The 25127-nt window shown below is 41.9% G+C and overlaps 1 protein-coding gene across 1 annotated transcript in view; it reads left to right on the top strand.

Annotated features, from left to right (window-relative positions):
- The window catches only part of LOC111873000 (QRFP-like peptide receptor), a 301696-nt gene that overhangs the window by 13259 nt on the left and 263310 nt on the right, over window positions 1-25127 (top strand). The window lies entirely within an intron of this gene.

Here is a 25127-nt window from a genome sequence, read left to right as displayed (position 1 = left end):
AGTACCAGGTATTTCTTGGGGTAAAGGACGGCCGGCGTTTAAGGCTGAAAACCTCACCCCCATCTATGAGCCGACTGTCTATGAATTGTGGGAACCTCGGCGTCTCACAGCCCTATGGTCCTCCATGGCCTGTTACAGGGGTAGCTTTACCTACAGAGTCTTACGTGTTTTCCTCTAGACTATGTATTCACCGTTAGTATTGATATATTGATGTCCACTTATTAGCCTACTTTCATTGTTTTGAAAAAATAAAATTAGGCTCATGTGATCACCATACAATCTGTGGTTGTGTGTCTCTATGTGTATCCCCCTATTAACTTCTGAATGCCTGAACTAACCTTTATGAAACTTGGTTATATATATCGTGGTATCCTGTCCCCATTTCAACGGCGTAATTCACAAATCCTTCTCAGGATTATACAGGCATTACAGCCTCTCAGATTTCTGAGAAAAAACCTTAATAATGCTTGAACACCTACACCTATCTTTATGAATCTTTGTAGGTATATCATGCCACATGAACCCATCTCAAAGGCATAATCCAGAAGCCCTTTCGATTAGTAGTACCAACATTACAGCCTCAGAGACTCTTGCTGTAATAACCTCAATGTTACTTAAAATTCTCAAACAAATGTCATGGAACTTGGAACGTATATCATGGCACCCAAGTCCATAAATCCCTCCCACCAGGAATACCATCATTACAGCCTCTCAGTTTTCTGAAGCAAAACCTTAATATTGCTTCAACTCCTGTACCAATCCTCATGAAACTTGGTGTACATATCATGCTACATGAAGCCATGGCAACGGCATCTTCATAAAAACTATCGATCAGTAGAATGAACATTACAGCTACTCATGTTGTTGAGGAAATATCCTTAATGTTACTTAAATGTATCAAACGACTGTCTTGGAGCTTGAAAATTATATCATGGCACCTCAGTCCATTTCAAAGGAACATTTCAAAATTCCCTCCCATTAGTAATATCGGCCTTTAAAGGCGGTCACGGTAGTCGAGCGGTCTAAGGCATGCACTGTCGTCGCTCGCTCGGAAGCCGGAATCATGGGCTCGAATCTCACTCAGAGCATGGATGTTCGTGTGCGTTATTCTGTGTCTGTGTATAGGTAGAGGCCTTGCGACGAGCTAATCACCCGCCCAAGGAGTCCTACCGTATGTCTAAGATCTAGTAAACCGAAGTGAAATGGAGAGTTTCATAGAGGTAGGCCTAGGCCCAAACGAGGGCAGTAGCGCCAATGGAAAAAAATAGCCTTTAAAATTTCTGAGGCAAAACCTTAATATTGCTTGAATGCCTCTACCAATCTTCATGAAACTTTGTATGTGTACCATGCGACTTGAGCTCTTCTCAATGGCGTACGTTATAAATCTCTCTCTTCAGTAATACCAACACTACAGCTCCTCAAATTGTTGTGGTATTACCCTTAATATTACTCCAATTCCTGAACCGATCGTCTTGAAACTTCGTATGTATGTGTGCTACCTGAGGCCATTCAACTGCTTATTTAAGGAATCCTCCTCACCATTAATAGGAACACAATAGCCTCTCAAAATTTTGAGGTATTACCCTTAATGTTACTCAAATTCCTGAATCGATCATAATGAGACTTGGTACATATGTCGTGCCACCTGGGCCATTTCAGCTGCGTATTTAAGGAATCCCTCTCACCAGTAGCAAGCCTTCCAAAATCACGATTTATACTCTTAATATAACAAGAATTCCTGAACCGATCGTCATGAGACTTGACATGTATATGCCATGCCATCTGAGATCATCTCAATGGCATACATCACAAATCCTTCCCATCAGTAACACCAACATTAGCGGCCTCCGTAGTCTAGAGGTAACGTTCCCACCTCATGACTCGTAGTACGCGGGTTCAAATACCCGGCGGAGGTCGTCGAATTCTTAAGGGCGGAAAAATTCAGGGAACAAGTCCTCCGGGAGGGACTTTAAGCCGTGGGTCCCGTGTCGTAGCTTTACGGCACGTAAAAGAACCTCATAACTCCAAAGGAGGTCACTGAGCCAAAATTGCGGACGTTTCCCGCCCAACAGCAGTCTCTAATACCTCCGGTAGATGGGGGAAGCATTATAGATACTTCTCAGCCAGTAGAGCCGGTCTCGCTGGCTGGGCGGGACTGATGGTAAGCACCAATACCGGTAGGATATAGAGACTGGTAGAAATCATAGAGAGAAGCACAATGGACCACTATATGTCTAAGTGCATGGGGAAACCCACCCTCTCTAATAACTAACTAACACCAACATTACAGCCTCTCAGATTATCGAGGTAATAACCTTAATATCAGCTGAATGCCCATACCAAACTTCTTTGTTGAACTTTGTACCTATATTATGCCATCTGAACGGTGTACTTCATAAATCGCTTCTATCGGTAATAACAACACTGAAGACTCCCATATTGTATTGTTTTATTGGCTTCATTACGCGTACATAGTTAATTTTCTTTCTACATGTCTTATCAGATACTCAATTCACAGGGAAGGCAAATAGGTGGTTACTTCTTCCCAGAATTTCTTCATAGATACTGATGCTCTATTTTCAATATACGTGTACTAATAAACAGTAGATGACTACACTGCACAGTGCCATGAATTCTGTTGTAGGCAAAACCAATTATCAGCACAGGTATTCCGAATTACTGGGATTTTGGACTTTCTTAGAATACAGGGCGAGAGAGAAAGTCCGAAAATCATGTAACTCTGAGTGGTACACACCACTGTCAGAATCATTTAGAATCTACAATACAGGTGTTGCTCGTCACAGAAGAAGAATTACATTTTCAATCCATGTCTTTTAACGCATATCCTACTGAAACTAACTGAATAAGCGGTACTGGGGGTTCATAGAGAAGTTTGTAGTTGTTCAGCTGGTCAGGAAATTGCCATAATTTTATAGAATCTGAAGGTTCATTACGGTTTTCACAAAAACTCTCCACTCATCCCCATCCTGAGCCATAAGAATCCAATCCACACCTTTCCGTCCTATTCCCTTACGGCCCATTTTAATATTTTGCGCCAATATACGTCTAGGTCTATCAAGTGGTTTCTCTCTTCATATTTACTTACCAAAACATTTAAGAATTTCTCTTCGAGTACACGCCCTGCCAGTTTCTTCCAACTTGATCTGCTTCACATAAGAAGCAACATTTTTTAAGCTCCTCATAAGCAAATTCTCTCCATCCTCCCACAGTCACTCATTCATGGAGCTGAGCCATTTTTGAGAAGCCGCCAATTGTGCAGCTGCTCAAGAACTTCCCAGAATTTTATTGAACCCGAAGGTCCATTATCGTGTTCACAAAAGCCCTACACTGGTCCCTATCCTGAGCCACATCAATCCAATCTATCCCAACCTACGTATCTCTCTAAGCTCCATTTTAATATTTTTCCCACCCACCTACGTCTTGGTCTTCCCAGTGGTCTCTTTCCTTCTGGTTTTCCCACCAATATCCTATATGCATTCCTCTTCCCCCACCTTCGTGCTCCCTCCTAAGTCCAAATATTCTCCTTGATAACCTGTCCTCAATGACCTTCAGTCTATAATTTCATGATATTGAAATATAATTTTAAGTAGGGAGCACTCACTTTAACAATATTTACATTTTTATTTTTATATATATATATACTACAATGTCATATATTATATACTTGAAAGGGTTCAAAAGTCTTTGTTTACATTTTAGATTGTTCTACTTGAGTGGCAAGTTAAGTGTGAATTATGTTGGACCGGTAGTTTCAAACATATTTTGAGGAACAGAATCTAGTGAAAACGTCAACACAAAATTTAATGATATCCATCCAGTATTTTTGCAACTTGCCGACAGATATGCTCACATAACTACGCGTTCGTTTGGTACATACTTGGCGAAAACACAGCATGAAATACTTTGCTTATTCTCGTACGATGGAGAAATCAATAAATTCCACAGTTCACGAGTGTGGGGACTATTATTTCTGGGAGGTGTGACGGTTTAATGGCGTTTGTATTACGGCATCAACAGTACAGAGGCGGAATGCGGATGTGTAAGCACCTATCACCCATGTTACAATTTGCATTTTAAATAATTTAGTCTATATTTATGCAGAACTTGAAACCACTATTGCACGTTGACATATTCTAAAGTAGGAAAAACTCGACGGACATTACGGGAGCCGCAATGAACTGCGGATGCTCAGCTGGTATAAACTGCATCCTCGTCTTCAGTTTTAATTAAACGTGTTGGTAAAATTGAGCTTCACACATCTGGTACGGTCTTGGGCTCAAGATAAAAAATAACATATTCCCTTATTTTATTTGTTTTTTATGTGTGGTTTGTATAATGCGGGTTATGACTCACATTATAATTACATCGTAAAATGATGAATTAGTGAATAATAAATTTCAGAGATTATTAAAGGGAGTTGGGCTAATAGGAGGTACAGTCTCGGAAAAAGGCAAGAAGTGTAAGAAGAACCACGGAGAACGTCATTAGAAGAGTCGATGTCCCGAGAGAGATTCTAATCGGGTCGTCACATGTTAGGAGCACCATCCCTTGAGCCAGGTTACTAGGGATTATGCTTACGGTCTCCTAGCATTAAAACTGAATCAGACAACTTTAACCGCAGTTAATTCAACGCAAAGTACTGTCGGCAATATAATTTGTGGCGAATAAAGTTGACAACCGATTTATTTGCGCACTTATGTACATAGTAAGCTTAGGGTTTATGTGGTTTCAACCATACTAAATATTCAGTGATTAGACAGGTGGGCTCTGCTTGGCATATGATATCACGTGGTTTCTTGTTTCACTTATTTTCAAACATGAAGATGAAGAAGGGGTGTTCTTCCGAAACGTCGGTTGACATTTAGCGGACTATACGACGTTATATTCTGGAAGATATAAGTCGTCTTAACCACATAAATAATTTGCATGATATTTCCCCAAAACTTATTACATTTTTTTCTTAACTTATTTAAATTCCAAGTATTATGACATTTGCCGCCTTAGAGTTAATTGCGAATAATAAATTATGTACATATGTGGATGGATTTCTTGAATAAAGGATCCATGGCAAGGCCTCTACCATCATGGCAGAACACAAATGAAGGTGCACAACCATTCATCAGATTCGAAGCCGCGATCCCAGAGTGAGAGTCGTCCATAAGTTTTGTACCTTAAATAATCGCACTTAACACGATTCATTTCTCTCACAGAGGCAGCAGAAACCATGAAAGAAGCTGACATTAAAGTGATTATGAATTCTGAAGGCTAAAGCTTGTGATTTGCCAGGTCCCGGGGCCGGTGGGACTGCACAGGCTAAATAAATATCGTATCTTTTCTGGCTTCCTGTGATAAGAAAGTTTCTGCTGTCATCTGATCACATCGCGAACATTAAGCGGCAGTCATCTAGGTATTATGTAAAAATGTAAATTAAATTGTCTGCAGAGTTGTATCGGTTTACGTTCCGCATTGTACGTTGTGACAAAATTGTGAGCAAGTTGAGGGTTTTAGCTGAGGAGAGTGGACTTACGTCTCTCAGGCCCAGGTTTAGGCTCGCACTGGCCCAAGTAAGAGCAGAAAGAAGAGTCACGAGGAAGGCTTGCCAAATTATCCGCTCTCGGACGAATATTAACCAGAGCTTCCAGACAGCAGTGACAACGGCGAGTTCACAGAGCGGGTCACGTGTTCTGCGGAAGTGTGCAATTAGGCGGAGCGATTGCCGAAGTAATTACTTTACTCCAACATCTGGATACCTAAAGCACAATTTTCCAAATGTTTTGTTTCTGTATCGAATTTGTTACCGTGCAATACTCGTAAAAGCCTAAGCGAAGTGATTTATTTCGCATTTCTATTCGTGTGATTCATTTCGAATTCACGTGTTCAGTAGTTCTAGAGTTCACATTTTCACGATCGGTTCTCTTAACAAAACACTGTCAGATTTCCCGGTAACGCGACAAGTAATTAATGGGTTCCTGATTAGATGATTCGGCTTACAGGATATTCAGCGGTCTCCGTAGTCTAGGGGTAACGTTCCCACCTCATGACTCAAGGTACGCGGGTTCAAACCCGGCGGAGGTTGTGGAATTTCTAAGGGCGGAAAAATTCAGGGAACAAGTCCTCCGGGAGGGACTTTAAGCCGTGGGTCCCGTGTCGTAGCTTTACGGCACGTAAAAGAACCTCATGTCTCCAAAGGAGGCCACTGAGCTAAATTAAGGACATTTCCCGCCCAACAGTAGTCTCTAACGCCTCTGGTAGATGGGGGAAGCATCGAGACACCTCTGAGCCAGTAGAGGCCGACCTCGCTGGCTGAGTAGGGACTGATGGTAAGCACCAGTACCGGTAGGGTATAGAGGCTGGTAGAAGATCATAGGGGCACGCACAATAGATCAAACTGGTCGCGGTGCATGGGGAAACCCACCCCCTCCAATAACAACAATACTGGATATTCACCAGGCGGAACTACAATTAGTTGTACTGCAATCGCACTGTATCTATAACACTTCTTAACTACGAACAATGATTACACCACATAAACTAAAGAATTCACTTCTGACCTCCTACTCCGTCTTTTGTGTTCTGTCATATTTTGTCTTCTGTCTGCCAGTTCTCTCCCTGAGGTAGGTTCTAGTCGAAACCGTACGGAGATCACCTTCAACAGTAGAGTTATCGCGTTCTTCGCTGTTCCTGTGCTTTGGAGGTTCTTTGCCGTGTGAACGGAAACGTTTCTTTATACGTTACGTAGGGATAGACGTGCCTCTGTATGCAAAGCATTGCTTCTTCAGTCGTATTTCATATTGTGGAAACATGATTACCGAGCCGTTGTCTAGCAATGGGCGCCTGGCTCTGCCTCCACTATTGCGACTTTCAGGCGTTATGTCACATTATTCAACTTATTCCTATCTATGCTTCTTACTTCCGAGTGGGATTTAATAACCAGACTGTACATGATCACCTTGTTTCCGTGGTACGCGGATACCTAAAATTTATTGAAATAATCTCTTTGTCATTATAAGGCGAAAGCTAAGAAGTATTCTGAGTGACATCAGGTCCAGTCGTATCCTCCAAATGCTGCACGAATTTATTGCTTTCCTCACACAACAGCGATGTGTGCTACATCTATAGAGAAATGTATATACAAGTGAGGAAATGTGCCAGCTATCCTCTTGCTTCAGTACCGCCTGGTGAGCTTAAGGAGCTATCTCTTCATCTGTGGCTCTATAGTTCGTTTCTTAATTCTACACACAGTCGATAAGGCTCCTTGAACGGAGGATCAGCCCGTCGCAAAACAGAGAAAAGAACAAGCACAGAATAAATGCATACAGACATCCATACATTGAGTAGGATTCGAACCTACGATCCCATCGTTCGAGGTAATGAAGAAGACCGCGCGGCCGCTGTGATCAGCAAATTAATGAGCTATCTTTTTTCCTTGGCACTACAGCCCCAGCGGGCCTAGGCCTACCTCCATGAACTTCTCCGTTCACTTCGGTTTTTCAAGATCTTACACATTTGGTAGGACTCCTTGGGCGGGTGATCAGCTCGTCGCAAGGCCTCTACCTGTACACAAACACAGAAAAAAGTACACACACACAAACTAAACATCCATGCCCACAGTGGGATTCGAACCCACGATCCCGGTTTCCAAGCGAGCGAAGACACTACATGCCTTAGACCGCTCGGCTACCGTGACCGGCAATGAGCTATCTACTGCTCCATATTTATAAACAAATCTTCGTTTCTGATCTCCTATCTACGAGTACGTACATGGCCTTGAGAGCCACACAAACTGCATTGAGTTCCTTCACATGTCGGGACATATAGATTTGTTTATTGCTAGTGGGGTGGGACTAAGTCCCTTGCACTGTGGCCACTTCTGGCCTATTGTACCAGCCCCAGATGATAGGTGAGGGTGATTGTGGAGCAATTGGTGGAATGAAGATTGGCAGGGGAAACCGAAGTACTCGGAGAAAACCTGCTCCAGCGCCACTTTGTCCACCACAAATCCCACTTGACCAGACCCGGGATCGAACCCGGTCCGCCGCGGTGGGAAGCCAACGACTAACCGCTTGAGCTATGGCGCGGCCTAGGCCATATAAATACTCGGATTACGTAAATGAAACACGTTTACTCGTACACTGGAAGGCTTCTCATTCCAGTATCTGCACTCATTTTGTTAGCGAGACGGCTTCTTAAATGCGATTTCTATGGTAATTTATAATTAAAAATTAATGAAAATATAATACAAGTTGTGTTTTTGTAGTAACTGTCTTTTTCTGGGTAATTATATTTCTCAGTATACGAAATGGATGCATAGAATAGTAACGCAAGCGTATTTTACGAAAAATTAACACGACTAGGTGATCTCCTGAATTGTCAGTGAGCTCCAGATGTTAATGCAGACAAAATCTGTAATCACCGGTACCAGCCACTATAATCAGTGTAAACTTTAGCACTGTTGCCAATCGTTTCACTTCCTCGATGTTTACCCAGCCCATTTGAAACTTCCCAGACTCATTTACTTTAAGAAAGAACTCCGTGGCTTTAGTCCGCAAGGGAACTATACCGACCGCGTGACCGCCGCTTTCGGCGAAGTTAGTACCAACTTTAGCGGACAGAATGTGTTGCGTGGTCAGCGCAGCGAATCCCTACGGTAGTTAATTTCGGTTTTCTAGACCGGAGCCGCTACTTTTCCAATCAAGTAGCTCCTCAATTATCTTCACGAGGCTGAGTGGACCCCGTTTCAGACTCAGTACTTCTCAGAAACTCTGGTAGCGCCGGGAATCGAACCCGAGACCTCTGATCTGCAGCCAGGAATTCTGACCACTAGACCACAGAGGCGGTTCATTTACGTTAAGAGCACTAGGTAATTTATAAAAGAAGTAACACGGATGTGCAGAATTTGAAAATAACTTCACTGCTCAATCACACTGGATTCTATGACTCTTCATCTTTACGAAATATAGTGTCACGTGTAGGACGGGAACGTGTGACGAAATTAATGGGTTCTAGTTCGGATGACTTCGGTTATACTCTCTTTCTTAATTACAATTAGCACAGCGGTATAGCTGTTTCTATACTTTATAATTCACTATTACACACACACTAGTGCTCTCCTGGTAACTCAATTAAAACAAAGGAATCCACGCTTCAGATCACTCCAGATATCACTGCACTACAGTACGAATGATGTCTTCAACGTCCATCAATACTTTACAGCTGAATCCTCACAACTCCATTCCATGACGGCTTCGTGTCCTCTACTCATGGGTTCTCGGCTATGACTAACTATGACTCGTAACTGCCCTGAACTAAACTTGCATCATAATTCACTTCTCTTACAAGCACTCTGCACAGACCCCACGGAAAACACCTATTATTGCAACCTGTTTACAGTTCAGTTGCTTTGAAACAGCTTGCACAACACCGTTGTTCTACTACTGATCGGAGCGGACTACATAGAAAACACAGCCTCCTCTATTGTTGTGTAACCTAACAAAGGACTCTTCACCAGGAATTTGTCTTTGCAGGAACTCGTTCACCAACTCATTACCTAGCAATGGGTGTACACGTAACAATACGCGCACACAATGCAATGATACGTGTCAGCTTACACTGTTACAAGAGCGAGATCTGGACATTCACCCAGGATGGCAGAGGCAAGAAACGTATTGAAAATTCTGGTGTGAAGATCTAGCAACACCATCGCTTGGAAAACCGAAGAGGTGTAAGAGCAACATCAAAAGGTGTCTTAGAGAAGAGGATTGTGAGGGTTGGACGTGGATGTAATTTTGTTATTATCATAACTATCGACTTGAAGATTCGAGGTTTAGTATTTTACCAGAAAGAGAAACAGTCCCAGGCTTAGGGGTTTATAGTGTACAATCTAAGCAAAAACCGGAAAACTTCCGTTCATGCATCTGCGTCGGGGAGAGGTTGTTCCAATTACATGTATATCGCTTATTGCAAACCAGAATATTCTACTTGGTCTTCAGCGACATTTTCATTCCTGTAAGATTTGAGGCTTTCACGGCGGTGACTATGAAGAAAGCAGTCTTCTGGGATTTGGCACCGTGTATATGTGGTGTTAACCGACGTTTCGGAGGAACGTATCGCCTCCATCTTCAGGGTAGAAGAAAAAATATAAGAAATCTGCAAGTGAAGAGACCGTGAGAACCGGTAAAAGCAGACCATCTTACATAGTTCTTGTGTTGTCCTGCTGGTTGTCATGGGAATCTTGTGTTTAGTACTTGTTACCTGGTAGCGTCTCTTCCGCTGCTATATATTGTGACGGGAACGTGATTTCCAATCCGTTGCTCAACAGCGGACTTCTGGCTCTGGCTCCACTATTCCGGCTTTCAGCCATCACGTCACATTATATTTGTGTTGACTTATGTAAGTAGCGGCCTTGAAATGGGCTGATCCCACGCCTAAGGAGTCTTACCTACTGTCTCTATGATTAAGGAACTGTAAAACAGAGGCCAAGGATCATTATGGACTGTAGCGCCCATAGATGATGATGATGATGATGATAATGACGATGGTAATTATTATATATGTAAGGACGTCTTTTTACAAAATATAAAATCATGTTTATGCCTTTAAGATTACTATCTTATACAGTTGTATGTGACACATTGCAGTCTGGTAGCGAGTTTACGACGTTTCGGAGGAACGTGTTGCCCTCATTCTCAGAGAAGACTCGTCTACATGTTATATGGAGGCAGGACGTCGGTAACGACCTGTAAGACCAAACGGCGCCGCAATCAAGCAGACAGTCATCTTCACCCTCATCGCTGTCACACTCACAATGTTGCAAATTCATACGTTACTCGGGTAGTTTGTCTTGAAATATTCATACGAGAAGCTCCAAGGTATAGCGTTCAAGTATCTTTCCCAGCATTCTGCAAACATCTGATGCTTTAGTTCCGAGTGAAGAGAATGCTTTCTTTTAAGTTCAGATAGCAGAGCCCATGGATTGAAGCAAAATCCATTTACATGGAATCATACTAATACACTACAGCGGGAAACATGGCTAGATCGCTTCAAATACTTTTAAAGGATTCCGCGAAATTACACTTCCTTGGAATGCTATTCTCATTGCACTCCATTTTGGTTCGCTGGACGTGACATTGCTGTTTAGAAGCCCAGTGAAATGTTCTGGGCACTCTCTCTAAATCTCTGAGCATAACAGGGACCAGCAGCAAGTCTGGAATCTAACGCAGTAGGAACATTCGTGAAATTGTAAGTCAGTCACCTTAGTACTGTTTCAAGAAGCTTATGCTCGAGAATAACACAGGTTCTCAAAAGAAAACGAATAGGACAAGTTTTCTCGCCGATATGTTGTAGGGCCTGAATATCCTCAGAAATGAATTCTGGTTGAGGTAAGTTTGTTGTACAAACAATTTATAGGCGTACAAGGACGGATGTTTAAACGAACCTCAAAGAGTACATGACCGATCTCACAGATACGAACTGGATTAGTTTAGCTTGGTGAGCTGTGAATTTCTCGACAGTTGAATAACTATTTACTGCTCTAGGAAGACTGTAACTGTTGTACGGCCGTGCCATAGCTCAAGGGACCAGTCGCCGTCTTCTCACTACGGAGGCCAGAATTCGCTTCCAAGGCAGTCAATGAGGTATTTGTTGTGGGTGAAGTGCCGCGTAGGACAGTTCTTCCGTCCTCTCCAGCTGACTGCCTTCCATTCTCTCATCTGTCACTCAGGGTTGGTGCAGTAGATTCGTCTGTTGCCCCAGTAACATCGAACCCAGTCCCACACTATTCCAAAAATGAAAGAAGAAATAGTAATACGAAGGTTGCATTATAGGCATATGCGGCCTTGCAACGGTCTGATCCCCCGTCCAAGGAGTCCTACTGACAGCGTTAGATTAAGAAACTGATAAAGCGGCCAAGGTCCACATGGACTATAGAGCCATAGATAGATAGATAGATAGATATAAGTAGGTAGGTAGATAGATAGATAGACAGATAGACACACAGACAGACAGACAGACAGATAGATAGATTATAGACATATGTACAAGATGTTCACAAGGCTGGTGTAGCGGTAACGCTCCGTATTTATATTCGGAAGGTCCTAAGTTCGAATCTCGGCCTGGGAACTGGCTATACTGACTGAGATTTTCCGTATTTTCTTCAATCCCTCAAGAAAATATCGCTTAGGCATTACAGTGTCCTTTCAAATCCTTTCCAGTTCATTACGCATCTTCACCCCGTCATTCGAAAATATATAATCTGATATACTGACAGTGTGTTAAACTAAACAATGCATAATATGTTCACTGATTCAAATTCTTATGTTTGTTGAAATCATGACACTTAATTGGATGAAACGAAAACGAACATGACGAGACACGTTTAGAATTTGCGTTAGTCACGTTACAAACGTGTACGTGTACTTCTCATAACGCGGTGGACGTCTGAGCTGAATCCGCCATTGCTCAAACACATTTCTCTTTTCTGAGGCTACCGCCACGTACGTCGATATACTCGAGAACTTTGCTTCTTCGGACTGGGAAGAGGAGAAAGTTGAAGTTTTCCAACAAGTCGGTGCACCTCCCCCTTTAGAAACTTTGTACGATATGTTCCAAATGAACTTTTTTCAGGTCACAGGATGAGGAGGGATGGCTGCACTTCATACTGCCCCAAGCTGACATACTTTTTGTCCATTTTCTTGGCGGTACGTGTGAAAGTAAATCTGATGGAGCCGTTAGACATATCGGCATTATGAGATTTGAGATTCTAAAGACGATGAATATAAAGATCATCGTGTTGTCAGATGATACCGTCTAGTTTTGTAGAGAGATACCGTCTTCTCGGAGAAATCTGCTGACTCCATTTTTACCCTTCTATCCGAAAGAAGTATGCAGCAGTTTCGCTTAGTGGGGGTTGGAGTTCAGCTGCGTCCACTCGGCACGGCGGACGCTGATTGGCCTATTGTACCTGCCAAGGTGATTATGATGATGGATAATTTGGTGGAATGAAGATTGGCAGGGGAAGCCGAAGTACTCGGAGAAAACCTGGCCCAACGCCACTTTGTCCACCACAAATCCCACTTGACCAGACCCCGGGATGGAACCCGGGACGCCTCGGAGGGGAAGCCAGCGACTAACCGCTTGAGCTATGGCGCGGCCCACGTGCAGCAGGTTACTCCGAAATAAAGGTAAGTATCTACCAACCCAAACATTGTCATGAGAGCAGTGCCACAGCGCAGGCAGTAACAGGCGTCCCACAGCGGCGGCCTGGTTTCGATTCTAGGCGAGGTTATGTGGGATTTCTGGTGGAAAAGGTTGCACTGAGGCAGGTTTTACCGAGTACTTAGGTTTCCCCTACCAGTTATCATTCCGTCAACTACTCCATATTCATTAATCATACTGTCATCATTGCTATATAGCTTTGATGCTGACGTCGTTATGCAAACAACAACAGCAACAGGAAATGTACACGCCGTCACAGCGCAGAGGTCCATAATACAATGAGTGCTGCAAATCTGAAACCCCGGATTGTGGTACATAATGAAATAGCAACACTAGAAGTACTCGAATGTGCTGCCTTCTCAATATCTGTATACGTATACACAACGGAAACTTTAAACATGTGCTGTCACATGTCAATTATATCTCATAGATACGTAGAAGTAAAAAAAAAAATAGAAGTAAAGCTATCCCTGTAACAGGCCGTGAAGGCCCATAGGGATGTGAGACGTTAAGGGTCCCACATTACCTTGACAATCGGCTCAAAGATGGCGGTAAAGTTGTCAGCCTTATGCGCCGGCCGCGCTTTACTCCCCAGGAAAATTATTTAATTAATTCCTGGTACTCATTTCTGTTAGAGGCTGAGTAAACCCCAGGGCCTAGTGCGGCCGGAAGGATTAGGTCAATTGAAAAAAAATAAAAAACTGGAATACAGAATATATTTTGTGGACACGTATTTCTAAGTAAATTCCAACTTTCTGTACATGTGCCATATCTACTCTTCTACGGTAATGCGAAAATTGGCTTCACTCCAGCTGTGGTTTAAAGCTTTTAGCTCCAAACGAAGTTGTTATTTATTTTCGTTAGTTCCTCTTGGGATCCTTGATAATGGTAGGACATCACAACGATGCAATTAATCTACTCCTCACGCGGGAATATGAAGGAAATGAAATATTACGTCTGCTTTCATACAGCAGATTATCACTCATGTTTATGTATTGTCTAAAACTGGTTTTCGGACATACCAGACATCTTCGGTAGAATATTGTAACGTGTACAACTAGGCAACGGTACGATAAACACCTTCCCGCTTAAGTGCGTGGAAACTATACGTGATCATTGATAGGCAACGACTAAGTATATACTCGTACGTTCCAGCAACCACGTAACAATAGAAGCTGTTTTCTTTGTGTGCCATGCTATAACTAGTTGCTAGGTTAGGCAACTATTCTGACAAACACAAGAGGTATCTTCTGTCCGGTCCGTGCGGAGTCTATACAACGAGGTTCCAGAGTAATAATATAAGAAGCTTAAACTTTGCGGTGGTCAAGTTTACGACCGTTCAATTGCCCTGGCTACCGTTGTAGCATAAGATATACGACGATAGACATGATCTGGTTTGCAAAGCCTGTACGGACAGAAGACTTGTGCGTAGTGCAAAAGCAAGAATTTTTCAGTAACATGCTATATGTGTGAAATGTATATTTGATTAAAGGCAATGCATATTCATAAGAGACAAACACATCTTCTCGTCAGAGAGAATGTTTTATAAGTACTAATACCGCAAGGGTTCGGTTGGTGAAAGATCTCTGGTGGTGGGTCTCGAGGGGCTTGTCGCCAAGACAGACTGATTGACGGTAAAGTCGTAAAGTAATTTTGACTTTGGCAATGCAGTTGAGCATTCGGACCAGGCCATTCAAGTCCTACATCGAATTTCAGAAAAGACTGGGAGATTGAAAAATTGGGTCGAGCTCTGTACGGCCGGCATTCCAAGGTGACTGAACAAGAAATGGCGAGAAGACTTCCTCGTGATTCGAAGTGATAGCTTTTGTGTTAAAATATGTTATCAGGAAATGAAAAATGAAGTCATTGGCATTGCCTATCCACTGTGGAAATTTATTACCTAGCAACGACTAGTGTAAGCAGATAAGGATGCCTTTGTTTTACATGTTATACTTAAAGTAATCTTGAGAATATTATAATTATTTGTAAGAGTGGTTACGACTTGGGAATATCCAATTTTTTTTTAATTCGCTTAGGTGGGGGTGGAGTCCAGCTGGGTCCACTCGGCACGGCGGACACTGATTGGCCTATTGTACCTGCCAAGGTGATTATGATGATGGATAATTTGGTGGAATGAAGATTGGCAGGGGAAGCCGAAGTACTCGGAGAAAACCTGCCCCAACGCCACTTTGTCCACCACAAATCCCACTTGACCAGACCCGGGATCGAACCCGGGCCGCCGCGGTGGGAAGCCAGCGATTAACCGTTTGAGCTATGGCGCGGCCATTGTTAAAACTAACCGTGGAAGATAACTCTAATATTTTGGACAGTCTGGCTGTAGTAACAGAAAGGTACTGTTATATCATGGAACAACGAAGTCCCCCTAATAATGTTCCTTTTAGGTACTTTTCTGTGATCCAGAGGTCTCGGGTTCGATACCCGGCGCTACCAGATTTTCTGAGAAGTATTTGATCTGGAACGAGGTCCACTCAGTTTCGTGAGGAAAATTGAGGAGCTATTTCAAGGAAACAGCTGCTCCGGTCTAGAAAACTGAGATTAACGGCCGTGGGGATCCATTGCGCTGACCACGCGACACCCTCTATCCGCAAAAAGTTCTCACTAACTTTCCCTACAAGCGGCGGTCGCTCGGTCGGTATAGTTCGCTTGCGGACTACAGGCCACGGAGTGTGTTTTGTTTTGCTTTTTATAGGTACTTTTGTAGCAGCTATACATACACTATTAGCTAACTGCAGAAGGGAAAGTACGACAGATTCCTATCTTCCATTGCGATATAAAATTATAAAAACAGCGAGTGTCTGCTGACGTAAAGAGTACTGACAGCAGTAAATATTTCTGGGACAGAATATTTGTTAACGGTTTCGGGGAATTAGTCGCCCTGTATGCCTTGCAGAAATACAGGTTAAATTCCTATTGGAATATATACTTACAGCAAGGTTTAAATTTACTCGACCTTAAACACTATAACATTAAATATTATGTTTGAAAGTTGGTATTGACGAGGTACCGAAACCTGTCTATATTTATAATGTGCTGACAGACAATTTGCAGTGTTGTAAGAAAGCAGTATGGAAGGCAGACTAAAGTAAAACACATTCTTTAATTATGGATCATAGGCTGCGAGTTAACAGGAGTTCTCAATCTGGTCGGCACGTGTTACATAAAGCTCCGTGAGTAACACTGTGTGGGTGTGTAGTTCCTGGGTGAATCATTATTATTGATAACACAGTCGACTTTGCTTTCAAACCGATACACGTGACTATTTTACACAAACTGACAAATCTGAGGAATTATACACAGTTATTTTCGGATAAAAACAGAGCACATATTATCAACTATGGGAATTTTAATACATCTCTGCGCAGTTCTGGGCCGCACCCTTCAACATTTCCGCAAGCTTAATTAAAGAAGCCTATATTTTCACACAATTAACTTGCAAATATAAACTATAATTTCACTGATGCTAATTCACAGAACGAGTAGCTTAAACAGCATCACTTCAGACTTGTATTCGAGAGGTGTCCAGTTCGAAACTCGACGGGGACGAGTACCCTGATTTAAGATTTTCGAGGTCTTCTTCAGCCTCCCAGAAATTTTCCTGGATAACATTCTCATGCGATTGGATGACGACAGAGTCTGAGTATCATGTTACGACCGGCGGTCAGTCGGCCCTGGAATAAAGCACCCATCTAGGGCTTAAGACCAGATCCTTATTACTGTAAGACAGTTGCGGGTTTGTTGATGTGGGGCGCTCTCTCTGACGAGGGGACGGGTCTGCTGCTGGCCCTATTTCACGACTGTGCACTGCGTACTGCGCATGCGAGTTTCGTCAGAATTGCCCTAACATCTTCATACATGACGTTATAACTGTTCCTAACACTGTGCTCCAGTTTAAGAAACCATCATGTAATTTCCTTCAAAGAGTAACATAGAGGTGGACGAGCGAAACTGTGAAGAGGGGGCAGCACTATCGCCGCATAATTTAGCGTCCAGAAATAATGTCTCGTGATCTTAACAGAGCTTCGGAAAGTATGCAACTCTACAAATGTAATTTGTTAGAGTATAAAAATAACAAAGACAGTAGCCATGTGAAATATGGTAAGAAAATAGATCATACACGCGTCTACACATTATGTACGAAATATTGTCTCTAACATGGCGACGGTGCGAAACTCTGAAGTTACATCCGACAAATTTACCTACTTGGTTAAGTAAGTTAACCGTAAAAACAAAGGAATAATAATACTAACAGACCTATGTGACCAGAAGTATAAGTAACTGGATAGTTAGCTTTATGTGTTCTATTCGGAACTACTTCTTGCCTCCAGTAATTTGTGTTTACTGTTCTCTAGTAGGCTATTTGAGACTATAAAAATGATAATATAGCGTTTAAATGTTGGTCGTATTATGTGTAATTCAAAGTTCCCAATGTGCGTTACAGGTAAAGTCCCTGCGATGGAAGAGTGCTTTCAGCACGTTTCCCATGTGCTCTCTTCCGTCAAGAATTTCCTAATCAAATTTTGCATTTGTATGATCTCCATCTGTGCTATATATCCCTTCAATATCTCGCTTGGTTTGATCACCCTAATAATGTCTGAGCAAAGAAGCCTCTGGTTGTAAGCTTCTCAATCCTCCTTACTTACCCCATTCCTCAATCGAGAGACTCATGACGTGAAGAGAATGGAGGGAGGAGGCAGTTAAGGAAGAAAAGTAATTCTAATGAGACTGTAATTTAAGCTGCAGAATGCGATCTTTCAGTCCCCTAACAGGGAATTCCCTGAACTCTTTAAGCACCTTCCTTCTCGTGAATCTTGGAATCAGAGTAACTGAAATTTACATAATTCTACGCATTATCGTTGTCTGGTAGCTAACCACAATTGCTCCGTTCAGAAATAATTTTAATTGATCCTGAGATATCTTCGAACATTGAGATTTAAGGATCCACAACTTTCATTCTGCACCACCTCTTTATGTCGAAAGTAGGCGAGGAAAAACATTTTTCTCCTAATGAAAACACAGAGCACGCAGATGTCTACGTAGTTTGTTAGTGAGCAATTTTGTGACCTTGTATTGACGTCTTAGGGAAGGAAGTGTCAAGTGAGATATGTCAGAATGATTTAGATTTAGTCCCTATATTTGGGGAGATTCATGGAAGTGGTCGTGGTTTATTGTATGATACGATCCTGATATTTTAGAGGGGCTGAGAAGAACCGCGAACCACAATCAGGACGTCTCTTCCAAGTCCGTCACTTGACTTGATTAAATGTGTTTACCGCTGTTCCAGGCATCCGGAAGCACAGTTCCGACCCTCCCATGTCGGTGATGAGTGGGCCTAAGATTTGAAGATTATATTGTAACAGATTTGATCAACGCGTAGCCAGGAAACTGTTCTGTAAACAATGTTCAACACGTAACAATATATGAGGCTGTGTTTTCTATGTCGTACGCGCCGAGCAGCGGTGAAATAACGGGGTTATGCAACCCGCTTCTAGGTAACAGCTCGGCAAACACATTTCCGCGTGTCGGACAGTACTATGAAAAGGTGATATGATCCACAATAGAGACGGCGTTTTCTGTGGGGTTTGTGCAGAGTGCTTATAAGAGAAGTGAATGCACAAGCAAGTTCAGTTCAGGACAGTTATAAGTCAGTCATAAGGTGGAGGAGTGAATAACAGATGGACTTGACTTGAATTCCGAAGTTCCAAGGGAAGAGCAGCGTGGCCAGATGAAGAATGAGAAGACTCAGTGTGTGACCTGACATGTGCTCTAGTATATGGATATTGGGAGTGTGTAATTTAGCGAGGCTTTTATAGATCCTGTGTTATAAATCCGTTCCCAGGAAACAGACTGCGAAGACTACACTGAGAAGATGAGTGTGAGGTGAATGTGAATTGCATAAATCAGCGACAGTGTAATAATTAATTGTAGTTACGACCTGTTAAGTGGTTACAAATCCAATTACTAATCGGAAACCCGTCGTTAGCCACTGAAACATTTCTCGAACAATACAACAGAATAAGAAGTATAACGTACATAATACAACATTTGATACTACTCTTACTGTTTCTTGTTATGTGAATAATCCGAAAATATCTGACCATATAATTCGTCAGTAACGTACTAACAAAGTAGCATACTCATATGTAAGGATTACTTTAAGGCAAGATCCGGTCTGTAAAATCGTTTCGTAGTAGTTGTCATAGTAGCTGCAACAGCAGTAGTAGTAATAAGAGCAGGAGAGGCAACAGCAACAATAATAAGAGTCACAGTGGTAGTGGTAGCAGCATAATATTAGCAGCAGTACTAATAGTAGTAGTAATAGTAATATTACAGTACTAGCATAGTAGTAATAGTAGTAGTAGCAGCAGCAGCATAGCAACAGCAACAATAATAAGAGTCGCATTGGCAGTAGTAGCCTAGTACTAATAGTATTAGTAATAGTACGTAGTAAGAGCAAAAGCAGTAAGAGTAGTAGTAACAGCACAGTTGCGAACAACAACAACAACAACAACAACAACAACAACAGCAATAAGAGTCACATTGGTAGCAGTAGCCTAGTACTAACAGTAGTATTGCCGCGCCATAGCTCAAGCGGTTAGTCGCTGGCTTCCCACCACGGCGGCCCGGGTTATATCCCGGGTCTGGTCAAGTGAGGTTTGTGGTGGACAAAGTGGCCCTAGGGCAGGTTTTCTCCGAGTACTTCGGTTTCCCTTGCTAGTCTTCATTCCACCAATTGCTCCGCAATCACCCTCACCTTTCATCTGGGGCTGGTACAGTAGGCCAGAAGTTGCCGCAGTACAAGGGACTTAGTCCCACCCCACTAGCAATAAAAAACAGTAGTATTAGTAAAGTAGTAATAGCAGCAGTAGTAATAGTAGTAGTAGTAGTAGTAGCAGTAGTAATAGTATTAGTACAAGCGGAGGTAACTAACAATAACAGGAGCCGTAGTGGTAGAAGTAGCCTAGTACTAGCAGCAGTACTAATAGTAGTAGTAGCAGTAGTACTAGTAACAGCAGTAGTAAGGTAAATATGAACGTGCGATTATCTCTGCGCCTAAGCCACGATGAGCGAAAGGAAGGCCTCGGCACCACGTGTAGTGTTGTGTCTTGATGCTTATGCAGAGCATATTGTTATGTCTTATCTCTGATGCTGACACGGCGCTGGTCTTCGGGTACACATGCTCTGGCCGAGCGAAACGTGGGGAGTGCAAATCCGTGGGTGGAATGCCAGAGAGTGTTCTGTATATCAAGTTTATTTATAATATGTGACAAGTAACAACAATCGAACTTTGTTACCCTTGTGAACAGACTGTCTTAGCTCGGATACTGCCGACTTTCAAATTTAAAGCAGAGATGAGTTCGACATGGACTGAGCTGTATTCTAGTATGATCAAAAAGCATCTGCGTGTGGATTTCCTGTACTATATACATTCAGATAAGCAAATTGACCCATTTTCTAAAGTTTCCATGTTCTTCAGAACCAGTTCTCATCACGCCGTCAGTACTCCTCCACTGCTAAGGGGATGTTTGTCCACATTTTCATTTCCAACGTCACTGCGGTGCAACAAAATCCGTGACAGCGTGCCAGCATCCTATTTATCGAAAATAAAGTTGTAGAAATACTGAGTTATAAATACATACAAAAATACTCAGTTTTTGGACTTTTCCCATCATCCGGTAATCTAGAAAATAGAAAACATGACGTTTCGGAAACTGGATCTGTTTCCGTCTTCAGGTGAGGGGGGAAGACAGCAACTCAGTTGAGTCCCTTAGAAAGAGCTAACCTCAATCACTGGACTAGCTCTTCATAAGGGACCCAACTGAGTAGGTGTCTTACCCACTCACTTGAGGATACAAACAGATCCAGTTTCCGAAACGTCGTGTTTTCTATTTTCTAGAATGCCGGATGATGGAAAATGGCCAAAACCCAGTAATTCTGATTGTTATACGCCATCGTCATAACCCTTTAGAAATGAATACGAGTTCATGACATTCACTATTTGACGGTGAATGTTGCATCCGTCTCGTGCTTCATTATTAATTAATATATACTTAATGACCTTCATAATTATTACAATACTTTTGACACATTTGTACATCTTAACCCTTTGCCAACTTTATGCAACAGTGATCGATAAAGTAGTTCAAACATGAACATAACTCTACAGTAGGTCAGTGGTCAGCTTATGCTCTGGCCGACACACCCCGTAGAAAGATCACCCAGGTGCCAATTGGACAGAAGGCTGTGTGGCCTATAAATCTGGTTTGCAAGTAGTGGCGTGGAAAAAGATCTAGCCTCTGCCGAGAATTGAACTCAGACTCCCCAGTCACTTTACTAACACTAATATAAATAATAATGTTGCTAACAAAATACAGCAATAACAGACAGTATCACATACAAGCAACAAACCATCACCGATGTTTGGAAATTCTTTACACAAGGGTTGCAACACAGTAACGTGGCCAGCATCATGCAATAGACACCCGGAAGCGCACATAATATGAACGACACTTAAACGTCATGTCACAAAATTGTGTATGTGTCAAAAATATTACGTCTACTAAGCATTTCGGAGCTTTAATTACCATTACAATAAAACTGTGTTCATATAATATTGTCACGTGTCCGGAGTTCCGTGACAAATAATTACTTGGTTACCGATTTGACGAAGTTGTTTTATTGGACAACTCATCCACGAATACAATTACAATCAGTACAATCACTCTGATATAACTTCTTCCGTGCGATGCGACCTGACTAGCCCATGGTCTCTGATCAACTCATCTCTCTGTCGCAATCTACCCTCTAACCTAGATCTTCGCGTACTGCCGAGAGAGCACCTTGTCCAAGGGTTCTCTCTGTCTTCGGCTCAGCGTTGACTAGCGTATGGTTGTTGCGGGAACTCAGGAATTCTGTCTCTGTTGCCTAGGCAGTTTCATAGATAGCAGTCTGCCTATGTATTCGTTCCACTGAAGTATACGTTCTTATTATAGCCGGTGCGTAGCAATGGATGTCATATAATTCGGCTTTTAGGCTCCACACCACAATATAACCTGATAGCGATACTGACAAACAGATGTACGAAACACGTGCTCCTTATTGTTTCTATTGGTCTGTTATTGTACCTGTAGTGTACATGAGTGTCCCAATTGTGAGGGCACTGAATAGATAAGTCCAGGTACGTTCTCTCTGAGTGGTATTCTTTTCGTAGTCAAACAAATGGACTATACAAAACTGCAGGAGAATTAAGGAATGAGTGGGACATAATTCCTCTTATGTCGAAGGATGCTAAGTTTTAGTTATTCCTTGAACTTCGGCAGTCGCTCTAGGGAAAGGCAGTAAAATACGTTATTTAGATAAATAATTCTGCCAACTAGTACCATTGTGTTTCATTACCATCTTTCCATCTTTTACAGACCCTGCCCTAAATATGGTGCCACAAAATAATCAAGAAACACTAGAATATGTCCATCGTCATTTTTGTTCACAACACAGCGGACATTATGAGGACACTGTTCTAGAAGGTGCAGGAAACTACATCGAATTCTGCGTATCGCATATGTAACATTGGAAGATTGAATCGCTCCATATTCGAGGAATCTTTCATTAAAACCCAAGGCCAAAAGCCTTAAATTTAACACTACACAAACTTCCAGCAGCTATCATCAGACCGATCTGTATAAATTTGTAAATTTATGGATGTGGTCAGGAGACTGTGCAAACATTCAGCGGCTAAATATGAGCCGTAGGAATGCGAGCAACTCAACTATTTCTGTGCTAATACGAGGGACGCAATGTAGTGTTCCTACACAGGCTGAAGTTTTGTGTTTCCTCAGCTCGTTCATGTAAATTCCGGATAAAATTGTGAAACAGGCTATGGTAGAAACACAGAAGCGAAATGGCAACGCTTGCACGAGCTCAAATACTGATCACTTGGAAGACCTGGGAGGAAAATCTTAACATTAATCTTACGGAAACATATTGTATGGACGTTGAGCCGAAGAATTTGTTTCGGAATCATGTCCAGTCATTGAACTTGCTACTAGAGGTATTCAAAATTTAAATCAATCATTTAGCTGGATCAATGAATTCAACTAAATTTAATTTGAATGCTGAAATCTATTAACTCAGAAATATCTGATTCTTTACGCTTCTAAATTTAACTGACTCTCCCACACAGTCATCCTCTAGTCAAATTGCATAAACATGAAAATTCTGAATGAAAAATTGGTTTATTTTAAGAAAAGGAGAGCCTGGCCACAAAAAAATACTTGGCCTGAATGCGAATATATTGCGTGTATGTGATACAACAGTCTTCGAAGAACTGTGAGAAGAGTATGGAGTGATTAGATTGTCGAAGCTCTAAGAGTTAAACTGACTTCTAGGGCCATCGTTCGACGACTGTACTGTGACAACAAATGCAAATCAAATGCTTCGCATTGCACCGTCGCTACACAATAATCAAAATTTCAGATATATAATTTTTAAGCCACATAATTCATTTCATCTATTATAACACATGTAACTAACTGCATGGAGCTGAGCCCCCCATTGAGAAGCCGCCAGGTGCACAACTACTCAATAATTTCCCAAAATTTTATGCAACCCAAAAGTTAATTTCTGTGTTCACAAAAACACTCCACCGGACCATATGCTGAGTCATATCAATCCATTTCTTACCACCTCATCCCAATTCTACTATCTAAGATCCATCTTAATATTATCCCCGCGTACGTCCAAGTATTACAAATGGTCTCTTTCCTTCTGGCTTTCCCACCAAAACCCTACAAGTCTTCCTCTTCTTCGCCATGCGTGCTACATGCCCCGCCCATCTTATTCTCCTTGACTTGTTTATTATAAGTAATTATACATAGCGAAGCGTACAAGTTATGAAGCTCCTCATTATGCAGTTTTCTCCAACCTCCTGTCACTTCGTTTCTCTTCGGTCCAAATATTCTCCTCAACACCCTGTTCTTAAACACCATCAGTTCGTCCTTAATATCAGAGAACAAATTTCACGCTCATACAAAAACCACAAGCAAAATTATAGTTTCATAAATTCTAATTTTTACGTTTTTAGACAGCAGACGAGAAGAAAATGGTTCTGGGCTGATTAGCGGCAAATAATAATTACAGCGCAGGTAGCTTCAATAGAATTCATGTAGACACCGACTGTGAAATTATAAAGTATGAGGCAAAGAGAAACAATGAAATATTCCACATTTATGTGAAATAAGAAAACTTACATGTACACGAACCCAAACTACGAAATATTTTATTGCAGCATCAATAAAAATTGTATTAGGTGGATATCGGATATAGCTTCAACATTTTTTATGCACCACACTTGTTTTTCTGTACCGATGCTACAATATGAATTCCCGTGTAAAAATATTACATGTTGGAACAAGAAGTTCGGGTAATGCTTGCTACCATTCAGTCCAGAACCCTTTGTCGTCTCGTTTGCTGTCCAAAAACATAAAAATCAGAATATACAGAACTATAATTTTGCTGGTGGTTCTGTATGGGTGTGAAACTTGGTCTCTGATATTAAGGGAGAAACAGAGACTGAGGGTATTTGATAACAGGGTGTTGAGGAGAATATTTGGACCGAAGATAGATGAAGTGACAGGAGGTTGAAGAACACTGCATAATGAGGAGCTTCATAACTTGTACTCTTCTCCAAGTATAATTACGAGAATTGTAGAATTGTAGAATGATCTAGTCAAGCGGAATGAAGTGGGCAGGGCATGTAGCACGAGTGGTGGAGATGAGGAATGCTTATAGGGTATTGGCGAGAAAGCCAGAAGGACGGAGACCACTGGGAAGACCAAAGCGTAGGTGGGTGGACAATATTAAAATAGATCTTAGAGAGA

Source organism: Cryptotermes secundus, unplaced genomic scaffold, assembly GCF_002891405.2.
Source record: "Cryptotermes secundus unplaced genomic scaffold, Csec_1.0 scaffold1678, whole genome shotgun sequence".
NCBI lineage: Eukaryota > Metazoa > Arthropoda > Insecta > Blattodea > Kalotermitidae > Cryptotermes > Cryptotermes secundus.
The sequence above is the reverse complement of the archived record's forward strand: the minus strand, read 5'-3'. Positions and strand labels throughout refer to the sequence as shown.